Source organism: Stegodyphus dumicola, chromosome X2, assembly GCF_044657685.1.
Source record: "Stegodyphus dumicola isolate Sdum_Otavi_A_Nest chromosome X2, ASM4465768v1".
Taxonomy (NCBI): domain Eukaryota; kingdom Metazoa; phylum Arthropoda; class Arachnida; order Araneae; family Eresidae; genus Stegodyphus; species Stegodyphus dumicola.
The window spans coordinates 16646250-16659968 of NC_140781.1; positions in this window are offsets into that span (position 1 = coordinate 16646250).

Genomic DNA, 13719 nt, shown 5'->3' on the forward strand with positions numbered 1-13719 from the left:
ATAAATAAAGAAGCCTTTAATAATGTAAACCATTATTCAAAATTTCAATAAACTTTATCCAAGATTTGGTTGCTCCTTTCTTACATCATTATATATTTTAGGTCTCTCATTATATATTTTTAGTGTGAATATTATCGTATTTCCTCGCCTATTTCCTCCTCTTCTAGCTCTCTAGAAAACTGAATGGACTCATTGCTGTATACATAGGTAAGCAATGGCATGTAAATGTATTCCTGCAGAGTTATCTACTACTGTAAGTACTGTAGTAATGTGATGCCATACTAAACTTGAAATTTTATACAATCGCATGCTACAAATTCCCGGCTATTCCATGTTGCTTCATGTTTCTTTACTACTTCACAGAGGAATTAGATGGCTTTCCCTTAAGTTTTGACACGGTAGTTTTGATTGAAGTCTGAAATTCAAGCATTTTTTATTTATCATTTCTTCATTTGACCTCGTGTATATTCGATATTCTTTGGCTGTAAGAGCTTGCATACTTAGCTGATATCTTTTGTAAAAGTAATGAATTAAATCCGTCATCACAAGGCACAGGTGTCTCCGTTTTCAGTGTGCATGATGGAATTGAGGTTACGCTATAAAAGTTTATCTTTCGGATCCAATGTCTTCAAATGAATCATCATGAATGGTTTCTTCGCTCAGAAGCCTTTTATTAGAAAATTCGATTAAACTTGATTAAAACATTAAAATTAATATATTTGAACATATGAAACATCTTCAATTAATTTTCAGTGAATATTTTCATAAGAAGCACAATATATTCCTATCAAACAGCTCCCTTTTCAAGGAGATGTAAGTTTAGAGACCTTTCTAACTTGATTGGAAAAAGCAAAACCCATTGAGTTATCCTATGACATTTCTCTAAAAGCTACTTTTAAAGATAATTTTTAATTGACCTCTGTCTCAGTGCTACAACTTATTATGCTTTTTTTTTTCAAACAAAAATAAATAAATAAATAAATAAATTTTTATTACCCTTTAGAGCAACGTATCTATGTGAGAATGGATTTTCAAAATATACTTACCTGAAAGATGAATACAGAAACAGATTAAATGCAGAACCTCATCTAAGACAGAAATGAAAGACACTGAGCCAAACTTTGAATTTCTTTGTTCTATCAGACATTCACAAATTTCTCATTAAGAGTGTTTTTCATATTTAACGTATGCTTAATGAAGAACCAGTGGGTTTATAGAAGTAATTTTGCATTCATTTTCTTGTAGTTATAATTTTAGTTTTTATAAATATTCCTACTTAGCTGTTTTACGATTATGTTTCCGCTTCTTGTTATTAACTACTGTGCGACATGGTAAATGTTCTACCAAATTTTATTGTTGTATTGTAAATAACAGATAAAAATCTGTTATTTACTATACAAGCGGTCTGTTCTTTCGAATTTTAGAAGGAGATCGCAAGGAGAATAAGGTAGGGAGCCACTGCTTCACAAAATGTTTTTTGGTCCTGACGAAGAGGAACCTGTACCTGTGCGCCCACTAAATCCTTTAAGTTTCATTTAAATGGGAACATTATTTCATTCTTACATCGAGATCAGCTTTCGGATGCTGCAGAAAAGTATATCTCATATTACTGTATGGAAACAGCTTCAGTGCAGAAGGAAATTTTCAAACGAATTTCAAGCTAGTTAATGTTAATGTTTCGTAAAAGAGTGTATTTTAAGAAATTCTACAAGATATGTCTAACAGAATACATGAATTTTTCTAGAATAAACAAAAATTATTATTTTGTTAACTACTATTTTCAAAAAGCCATTTTCTTTCCTAACCTTATGCGGCCGAGCGGTAAAATCGCTGAACACTGGTAGTTCGGTCCGAGGTTCGAATCCCGCGAACGGGCTGGCTACATGGGCGTTTTCGTGGTTTTCCCCATGTGTAACGTGTATACGAGCCAGTTCCCCTTAGAAAGTCTTCCACGAAGGCATCCCTCAGGCAGATAGCCCTAGTGTGCTTTGCCGTATTCTCAATACACACACACACACTTTTCCTAATCTTACTCTAGATATACAAAACCAGCACGTAATGTGGAAACACTAGTGAAATACAATATTAAAACAAGTGTGAAAAATGCATATTTGCTTGCAGTAAAATACGAATACAGGATATATCGCAATTGCAATAAAAATCTTTAAAATTTGCCCCGATTTTTCAGAATCCCCAGATTGAAGCTCTAGGATTTAAAGAGAACTGATAGAAATAAATTCCATATATTATCATTATTAATGGCATCCTGTATCACATTAATTAAATAATCATTATGCAACTATACCAGTGTGCAACTTGCTATTCGCTGATCTTTATGTCAACCTATTAAGAGAACAGGCTTTCAAAACTATATGTCAATAGCTTTATTTATATACGGTGTACAATAATATTTACCAAATTGAGTACATAAAAGCCTTTACACATCTTGCTAATCAAGAGTTTAAAAGAAAATTAATGTTTTAACAGTGCTTTAAAATTCAATTATTAATTCTTGCCCACCGTTGGCAGAACTATTCTCGTCGCACTTAATAGTAAGACAGTCTTAAGAACAGCTGACATAAACTGCATGTAAACTGTATTTGTTATCAGTCTGAAACAATTGAACAATCAGTCTTAAAATTTACATATTACTTGTTCACGTTGAGCAATGCTGATAATACAAACGCATATTAGGTTCCTTCCCGATAATTGACAAACTTTCCTTTAGAAAGCCAGCCCAACAGCGGCCGACAGGTAAAGTTGATGAACACTGGTAGTTCGATCTGAGGTTCAGATTTCAGCGAATGGGCTGGTTGCATTGGGCGTTTTCGGGTTTCCTCCATGTGTAACGTGGATACAAGCCAGTTTCCCTTAGAAAGTCTTCCACGAACGCATCCTTACCCTTAGGCAGTTAGGCTCGAGTGCTTTGCCATAAATAAAATAAACAAAACCAAATTAAAATATTCAGAGAGAAAAAGAAGAAGACATTCTTTTCCATAGACACGTAACCCTTCGTGTTTTGCATTAATTAATTAATCCAATCCAGACTTTCGTTAATATGAATTTTTCATTTGGAAAGGAACATCGCCATTTCTGAGACAGGATTACATTGGTTAAGGGTTAAATTTATTTCAAGAAATATATCATAATATTAAAAATGCTTTGTTAAAAATAACAAAATAATAATTTTAAACAGTTATTAGTCTCATAAACATTGATCTTAAACAATTTATTTAAAGAGAATGCTCTTATGTAGCTCCCAGCTTTGAGTTTTTGGAATAAAATGCTATAAACTAAATGTTTCATGGAGGCAACTAGCTTAAAAAAATTTCACTTTTAGATAGCGAGTGAAAGATATTGATTAAAAAAGTATAAATTAAATAAAGCCAAGAATTTTTATTTAAACTTTAGGAATAATGGATATTAATTACACTGCCATATTTTGAATATACCTTTTAGCAGTCTCAGCAGCGGCTGAGGGGTTTAATCCTGAACACTGGTAATTCGATCCGGATTCCTTTCCCGCTGGGGCAGGCTGCATGGGCGTTTTCGTAGATTTCCCCACCTGTGTAGTGGATACGAGCCAGTTTCTGTGTAGTGGTGCTCCAAGAAAGCCATCCCTCCCCTTAAACAGATAGCCCTCGTGATCTCTTCCATAACCAAACAAACCAAACACCCAATTTTATGAAAGTCCATCAAAAGCTGAATGGTTGCAGCATTGGACTCGGAGTTTTCTTGGAGGTTCGGATTTTAGAGACAAAACTACCTGAATACATGTTTACTTACATAATTTTCTACGCATGTACTAAGCATACAAGCCAATTTCTTTTAGAAAGTCTTACATAAGGTCAACTATCCTTACCATTAAAAAGCTTCGATGTGGTTAACTAATTTAATTAAGCTGTAGGATTCCTCACAGTGTAATGCTGAGTTACTGTTGAACGTGAAGAATCTTAAGAACTGATAAGTGAATAATCGCTTGAGTTCGTGTGACAGGAAACAACAAGATGGAAGGGTAAAATAACCTTTTATTATTTAAAATAAAATTTAACAAAACTCCGTCTTGGAGTGTACAATAAAGCCGACACTTGGGCTTTGAACTTAGGAAACTAAGAATAATACTAAACTAATCTTAACTAAAGAGGTATAGCCGAAGCTATCAAGATTCTAACCGAGTTGGCCTCTTAACGTTAATAGACTGCAAAGCTATCAAGGGCCTAAAGTATGGCCAAGCGTGATAATAGCTTACGAGAGAGTAGCCTAAAAAAGGGCGGACGCGTGCGAACAGAATACCTAGTATCTCTCTCACTAAGACCAAAGAACTTCGCGGTTCAATACCGCCCTTCCTCATTATGTATTCAGACCTGATTCTAACACTACGTTCTGGCCGGAAGTAGTAAGTTGAAGTTAAGAATTGATAGGAAAGGAACTTTAACTCAAAACTTAACTGTTAATAAAATTAACATAATCCTTAGAAAGCTACTAAAAATCTGGAAGCTGTCCAGATACTGAAAGACCTATTTTGAAGCAGTAATTCGTTTAAATGAAAGAATTCTCTCTTTCTGTCATCAGTTTTAATAGATTTAGGCTACTTTTATCAAGGAAAGGACGTATTTTTAGAAAATAGCAAAATCTGAAGAAGGCGTGTACAGTTAGTTCACCGTAGCGAACGGAACGCGTGAAAAACCAGCCCTAGTGTGTGTAGTGCAAAAGATGTTCTGTTATTGACAGATGCGTAGCTTATTGCTGAACTGTTTATTGTATCAGTCCTTAATATATGGTCTTCAAAAAACATTTGCCCGTAAATGTAGTTCTATTACTAGCTCTGCAGTATTAACCAATACAAAATTATGAAGTAGTTGACAACTTCGGGAACATTCATGTTAACTACATGGCACAGAACTAGATGAGAATAACGTGACGAAAGTAAGTTATTGCATATATTTCACAGAATTCACTTTGGGTGGCCCTAACGGTTAAAGATTTTCCGTTCCGCCCTCCGCCCTTCTTCGCTACATCCATGTTCCAACTAAGTTGCATTCTTTTCACTGAAGTGCTTTCGGTGAACTGGATGAGTTCCTGCGCGCACATTCCTGCCTTCAGACATCGCAAATTAAGGAAACTCTCTCGGGAATGCCATTATGGCACGAAAAATGGTATTTAGGCGCGAGGCTTCACATTATCTGGGATTAAAACTGTTACCACTGTTGGAAGTATTCGCGTAACATTGAAGATTATATCTTAAGGGATATCCATGAATCTCTCAGATGGGATATTTAAATCTTTTTCTTCGCTAACTCTCCAAAATCTCGCTTGGACTTAACCCAACAGAGGTCGAGGAGTTTTATTAATAATATACCTAATTTAAAAGAATTTGGGTCAATAATACTTTGAAATGCATTATCTTGAAGTAGAGTTTTAAGGGAGAAAATGGCATGTATAAATTAATATCTTTTCACATCCTTTCAAACTCAGTCCAGTGCTGTCCAAAATTGTTTTAGACTAAAACAAATCCAGTACAATTCGAGAATTCACTGGATACTTGCAATGCTCCTGAAAATGAATTAGAAGGTTCTGTTAATATCTTGAACGGTTTGAAGCCAAATTAAATGTGCTATCACTGCAGCTTCAAACATTAGAGATTTGAAATTTTCTTTTAACTACCGTCTTTTTCTGAAAATAAGACATCCTCCGAAAATAAGCCCTATCGTGATTTTCGGAACCTTTTGTAAAATAAGACATCCTCCGAAAATAAGCCCTATCGTGATTTTCGGAACATTTTGTAAAATAAGACATCCCCCGAAAATAATCCCTAGTTAAAATAATGTAACAAAAAGAATTCGTTAAAAAATGCTGTTGATTTATTAAGTATAAGTAATAATATGTTTAGCTTTCCCAATACTCGTATTTCAGAGAAATGTTTGAAACAAAATATTCCGAGAAATTAATTGTTTACCTCTACAGTTCGTTTCAAATTAATTCTTGGAATTTATCTTAACCAGTTCACCGTTTGCCCCGAGAAAGGTACGTTCACAGGAAAGGCATCGTCATCCGTTAGCGTCGGCAGACTCTCATCGGGGTGAAATTTGGGCTGAACCGTAACCCCCGAGACACATACGACGCAGCGACGATAGCTATATCCCAAGACATGAGAGATTCGGACCAATGATTCAACAGGAAATGGATTTAGAAGAAAATCAGAATATAATTCAGAATTTTATTTATGACGATGTTCCAGAAGAAGATGACATGACTGTAATTGAATAAATTTAAATTTCTGTATTCTGTGTAAAATAAATATTAAATAAAAATATATAAATATGCTTTTATTTTTGCCCTCCCCCTAAAATAAGCCCTAGCGCGTATTTTGGACCAAAAAAAAAAGTAAGACAGTGTCTTATTTTCGGAAAAAGACGGTATGCTTACACAGTTGTATTTATAGTAGTTATTTTAGTCGTTCACTTAAACAGAATTTTTTTCTCTTTAGAATTTCATTTTTATTAGAAGTTTGTAAAACATCAGAGATACTAAAATCTAAAATAAGAGCGAATATCATAAACGTGCAAATATAAACTATTATACATTTATTTGTTTCTGGTTATCTGCAAAAACTATATGGTATTTCTCCCGCTTTCCTAGCGTGCCTTCGTGGTGTAGTGGTTCTGCACACTGGGCCGGTATTCCAGAGGTCCACGGTTCGATTCCCGGCGAAGGCGTTGCTAATTTTTCAATTCTCCTGTTTCCAAAAAAACTACCTAATGCCTCTACAACACATCGAAATTCTTTATCAAAATCTCCTGTCTGAAAAAGTATAAATGGAATTTACATCAATCTGAATGATTTTATGGATTTAGAAGTTAAAAAATGTTATACATTTTCTAAAGCAGCAGAAGGTCTTAACAGAATAGCTCTGAGTAGACAAGTATAGTAGACCTAATCCGAACCCTAATCGGATAACTGAAATTTTTCCGAAGAACTGGTCTACGTGCAGTTTAATTAATTAATGTACTGTATCTTGAAAGTGGGAGGGAAAACTACAATATTTTTAAAGAAAAATAAGTTTTAATTAATTAAAATGAAAAGGCAACACTATTACATACATGTTATATAGCGTACTGTACAGTACTTAGAAGTGCTAAAAGTCATTGCTTGCTGAACGTCTCGGTCAAAGTAAGCTGTTTGACTGTCTTATCCGTTTTCGGGCAGCCAAGTCGCGCATCCGCTTGACAATGAGAAGTTGTATGTGATCACATTCGGACTGGCGCTCCATCCCCTTCAACGCAGTTTCAAGGTCGGCAGATGCTTCACTAGCTGATGGTCCCGTGTCTGCTTCTACTTCGGCATCAAGGTTATCTTCTTCCTCCACACTTTCAATACGTTCATCGACATTTAGAATTTGAAACCCAAGGTTTGACGAATCACACACCATCTATTCTGCTGTATTCTCAGCACTAACATCCAGGAATTTTCAAAAGAATGTTTCTTCATTCCTCAGGTGACACGTCATCCTCATCTTCTGCTATCTCTTCCCTTTCCCTTTCTTGAGTTTCTTTTTCCTTTTCCTCCTCTTCCTTCTCTTCTTCAGTTGATTCTGAAAAATACTGAAATTCTGAAAGCTATTCGGATAATTAGCGATTCGAATAGTCGGAGTTCGAATAATTGGAGTTGTACTGTATATTGAGATTATAGAAACACTAACATTGAGATAAGATGCAAAAAAAGTTTTCTTTGCTCATTTCTTATTGTTAGCAAATCTAGCTAAAAATAATAAAAATTTATATTGGAGCTTGCTAAAAATTGTACACACTATATTAAACTTTTCTGATGTTTAATTTCTGATGTACAATGAGAGAGATGTACCACCAAGATCTTCTTATGTCTCCCATTATGAGAAGATCTTTGTGATATATCTATCTCATGGCACACAAGGACGTACTCGGTTAGTGGATAAGTTTCTTCGGCTTGGCGATGCCCGTAATGGGGATCGTTCTTTCAGGACAGGTCGGAGTGTGCCTTACAGACCAATGATAGGACGACTGCTGTCTTGAGACCAGATAATTTCCAGCAGAATATCTGTGGGGATTGATGCCTCTAGAAGACTTTCTAAGGAAACTGGCTGGTATCCACGTTACACGTGAGGAAAACCATGAAAACTTCCACTCAGCATTTTATTCTTGAATTTGAATTCGGTAACAATAACCTACAAACGCCGCTGGAGTCTGATCCTCCTCAACATGAAAAGGAGAAGAAAAAAATCCAGACTCGCAACATTCGACAGTTTCCTATCAATTTCAACTTCTTGAAAACCTCAAAAAGCTTGATAATCCAGACTTTGCTCCCAAGTTTGCATTTCTCTATTCTGGCAATCCCATTTCCGACTAGAATTATAGTAGCGTAAAATGTATTTATATTATAAACGTCGGCGATCTACTCAATGTCTAGAAACTGATTAAGCCTCAAACCAAAAACCGGAACTAAGCCTTCTTCAAAAGAAGAGAGTGACGAATGTGTGATTTTGAACAGATGATAGTTCTTAAAATGTGGTAAAGTCCTTAACGTTGAAACGTATTGCACTTAATGGATAATATGCAATCGAAATTAAGCATCCTAGATTAATAAACTCAGATAAATCTACCCTACCCAATGACAGCACACGACAACATTTATCAAAACAACATTTTAAAAAAGTATAAACTGACACTATAAGATTTTTCCTCTTCATTATACTCGCAAAACTCTTACCGATAACCGCTTTTTAAGTATTCGGTTCATGTAGCCTTAAAAAGTTCTTCTAAGTTCAGAATGCCAAATTTGTCAAAATCCTAGTATGAATGTACTTGTATCTCCCTAGTAGAAGAATATTCCGTTTGATGCTCCCTATTTCGATAAATGAAAGGGAGTTTTAACAAAGTTATTGTTCCTTGAAGATTTACTGCTAAATCCAACATTTAATTAGTAATAATTTAGCATTACATTCATACTGTCTAGAACTGCTTAGTTTAGGTTAGGTTAGGTTATTTAATTACGGCAAAGCCTCGAGGGCTATCTGCCTAAGGGGATGGATGCCTTCGTGGAGTACTTTCTAAGGGAAACTGGTTCGTATACACGTTACACATGGGGAAAATCACAAAAACACCCATGCAGCCAGCCCGTTCGCGGGATCCGAACCTCGGACCGAACTACCAGTGTTCAGCAGCGACTTTACCGCTCGGCCGCTGGTAGGCCCTGCTTAGGTTAGACACTTTGGTTATTTATAGCAAAGGATTCGATAGCTAACTTAGTAAACGAATGAATACTTTCGTTGAGGACCTTTCTAAGGAAAAAAAATCTCATGTTATATATAGGTAAACTTAGGAAACCTCATAAGGCCGAAACATTTCAGACGACAAGGAAAGAAATAAATAGAATTACCAGTGTTAAGCACCTTTAAGCACTCGGCCGCCAAGTCGGTTTTGTAGAAAACTTAAAGTTTGTTTTTCACATTATAGTTCTTATTTTCCCATATACAATCACTCTGAGAGATAACATTTAATTCACTGTTTGGCAAAACAACTTGAACATAAAGAGCTTTGAAGTTTTCCAGTAATAATAAAATTGATAATCCTTTTTTCCCCCTAAATACTACAGTTTTATAGCCTGGTGTCATGAAATATGTCTGAAATATGTCTTAAGTTCTAAATTCAATATTAATATTAACGGAAACCTGCTTGATTAGTTTAATTACAGATAATTATTGAAAAGCTTATTTGTCACTTTAAAGTTAACAAAGGATCTCATTTGAAGACTAATGGGTCAAAAGTAATTTAAAATAGTTAATAGCTTATTTTTAATTCACTTACCTTAAGGCATGATCCTTTTCACTGAGGACTTTGTAAAATAATCTTTAACAGAAATTTTGGGCAGAGGCATTTTTAATTTCATTAATTCAATTTTTATGAATCGAAATATTAAATCAGAGATAAAATTATCTTTTTGAAATGAACCTCAATTACAGAGCTGTTAAACACGTTTTTTAACGTTTGCAGAACTAACAATGCGTCCCAAGCAGGGGGCGTTATGCATTTTTTAACCGTTATTTTTCTGTGACTAATTTATATTATCATGTCAATAAAAATGCTCTTCAAACTTACAAGTTCAAAAGTTGCGTACATTAAAATTTTCAAAAATTGCGGAAGCTCCAAAATGAATAATAATGATATTTTGTTTCAATGGATGATACCCATATACTGTTATAAGTATAATGTATCCCTTGAAATCTGAATTACAGTTTATGAAGATAGTTTTAAAAACTGTTTCTTTGGTTGGAGATGAGACTTCTTCCCAGAAGAATGAATTTTTTATGATTGAACATTACTTCGTAATGCATTCTTATGAAAAAGTGGTTGAATGCGGTTGAGTGGCTTAAAGAAACTTTCCAAAATGTTCATAAGACTAACAAGACAATGATTTTCTGCTTGATAACATGATTTCAAAAAACACCAGTTCACTATTAGAAAGGAAATGGTCGCCTATTTCTTCTGAGTTCGGACAAAATAAAGGAATTCAGGAATAAAATGATACGATAATCAACAAAGAGGGCAGGAAATATGGCACCGCGATGAAATTTATAAGGTCTCGCGGAGTAATACTCAATCGTAATTTTTTTTTTTTCCCTGCTTGAGAAAGACTAATCTCCGCTTTGCGCCTATCAAACCGTTTATACAGCTAACATTGTAACCGAAATTTCAAGTGGCGTATTACTTACAACAGTATAGCTGTGTCATATATTGAAACAATTCCCCATTAATATCCATTTTGGAATTTTCACAAGTTTTAAAATTTTGGATCACCCCCCCCCCCGTATTTTTTAATCTCTCGCTACCGTAGAAGCGAGTGCCATAACGATGTCTTTATTTCGTCTGAAACATAAATAAGTTGCATAGTAAGTAAAATATATTAAAAACTGAAGAACTATAACTATTTAAATATCAAGTTGACATTTTCCAAATGGAGTTAAAAAAGAAAAACAGCGCATTGAACTATGTTATAACTAACAGCAAAGAACATAACTTAATTTTGTCAAAATGCAACACTTGCGGTCAGCCAGTATTCAAAGAAATTAACTGTCTCTACAAAGTTCCAGATGTGTTTGCGTGAGTCAACAAATACCTTATCTCGAAACAAATAATGAGTAAGAAATAGCACAATAAGGTATGATGTTTGCTTAAATTTCGTTTTGCTGAATCTGTTCCCAAGAAACCTTACGAAGTCGACTACATATTATTAAACGATTTAAAAAAATAGTTGTTTTATTTAATGCGTAAAAGCAGCATTGTTTTAATGTTTCCAAGATGTTTGTGAATAAAAATAAAGTGTTCGAGTTCATTCTAGTAAATGTCCTTTGTTCGCAATAAAAAATGGGTTGTTTATTTAAATCAGATAAATGCATATGTTACTGGCAAAGCATGAAATGCCGGCATTCTATAGAATAGCCAGACATTTTATAGAATGCCTGGTGTTTTTAGACAAAGTATAAAACATGAGGAATTCTTATATGCTTTACCTAGGTACCGTATATGATACTTAGGCATTTTTTAGAATGACAAATGCTCTTCAAGCAGAGCATGCAAAAAGGGTCATAATAAAGCTGTTATTTAAAAGACGTTCATTCCTTTAAAAAAATGTTATTTTGGAAAAAATAATGAAAGAATGGCATTGAAAAATATTATTAAAAATACACAAAGAAAAATGAAAGTTGTACGAAACAAAATTTATACCTTCCTTATTGTAAGAAAACAAAATTTTCATAAAACAGTAAAGAAATTAAAATTAACCTATTTGTTGCAACGGGATGGGCTTGAGTGACGTTTTGATTTCTCTTCGTTACGTTTTTCACACAAAGACATTTCATATTTCGGCACTTTGCTTTATGCATACAATCTTTGGACCCATTGGATTGAGCAACTGACCAGACAGGAATTTCGTGGTCAGGGAATATCTTCAATTCTACACAAGTTCTTAGAACATAAAATGAACCGTGATCTCGAATATAGTTGCTTTAAAATTCTTTCAGAAGTTCTAAGTTGGTAGAAACTATCCTTTGTCATACACATTACCAACTGCCAATATATTGCACAAATTTTTATATACTTTTCCTAGGCATTGTTTATTAATATAGATAGGTATTTCATATTTTGTCGGTTAGTAATCTTGCAGTTTATAGAATGCCTATGCAATGTGTGAAATGGTTAATCCTTTTATACACTGCCAGCCAGTGTGCGGCTATAAAATGCCTAAGTATTCTATAGAACGCCGGATTTCATGCACTGTCGGTAACATAAACACAAGGAAATATACGTTTAACAGAGTGAAAGGCAATATTAAACCATAAATGCACGAAAGAATGTTATTTTACGTTTTTATTTTGCGTGTATGTTTTTCACGAAAGGAAAAATACTGAAACATACGCGTAACAAAAAAGTACTGTGTCAGACTTCCTTACAGTCGAATCCAAATTTTAATAGATTTATGAGTCAATCAAATCTTGTCGATAGATATTTTATACATTACTTGTAAATTTTTATTTTGGTTAATCCAATTATCCTATTATTTTGACTTTTCCATCACTTTATTTTCGTCAACTTCCACCAGAAATGCAAATTAGCCTAATGTATTAATAAACTTACAATTTAAAAAAAAAAAGAGTATGAGAGCATAGATTGGCCTTAATCTGCTTTAGATTTTCTGCTACTGCATTTTACCCTGACTGTGCAAGTTTCTGCTAGCAGCGATTGCCTCGCGAGCACTTAGGGTTAAAACAAGACTTGCTAATTTTATTTCCTGAACTTGATTCAATCTGAACGCATGTTTTTTAACTCGCAAGAGAGCGGAAATTTTGTTTCTCTTAAATTTTCAGTTTATGCAACCGCCAGAATGACGTGTTAATAGAAGAATTTTATTTTAACTTCCTTGTAATATTTTTAGCAAGCGGTAAAACGGAAAGAAATGTCGTCCTGTAGTTTATCGCTGTTACTCAGAGATGAATCAGTACCCACAGTTAATAGCATAACCATACATATTACGCCTTTTCTTTTAATTCTAGATTTGAAAATTATATATAATATTAAATTTTAATTAGATTAACCTCATGTGTAAAAAATTAGCTGAGTGTCAATTGAAAAGAGGAATTCGATTTTAGGAATTCCAATGTTTACCGCACTAAAATGTTATCCATAACCAACATACAGAAATTTAACTCGTAATAAATATCATGTTCATTTTAATCTGTGATTAATTGCTGAACTTTTTTCATATGATTCATATGATAAAATATAAGGATAAAAAAAGGATATAAAAATACGGAAGCTGGATAAAGAAATATGGAAACTGTAATTAGATTTTCTTAATTACAGAGAAAGCAAATCATAATTATTGTTTTACAAACATTTTCTTGCTATATCCGTTCATTTACTTTGCATAGTTTTTTTAGGGGGGTACAATCTTATATTATATGTAACAGGTATATCGAAAGTACGAATGGCAACAATAATATGAATTTTCCATATGATAAAGTAAACTAGGTTAGGTTGATTGATTAAGGCAAAGAAATTCGAAGGTTATCTTCCATATGGGGAGGATGCCTTAGTGGAGGACCTTTTAAGGGTCATTGGCTGGTGTCCACGCAACACATGGGAAAAACCAACCAGCAGCCAGCCCGTTCGCCAGGATTCAATCCGAGTA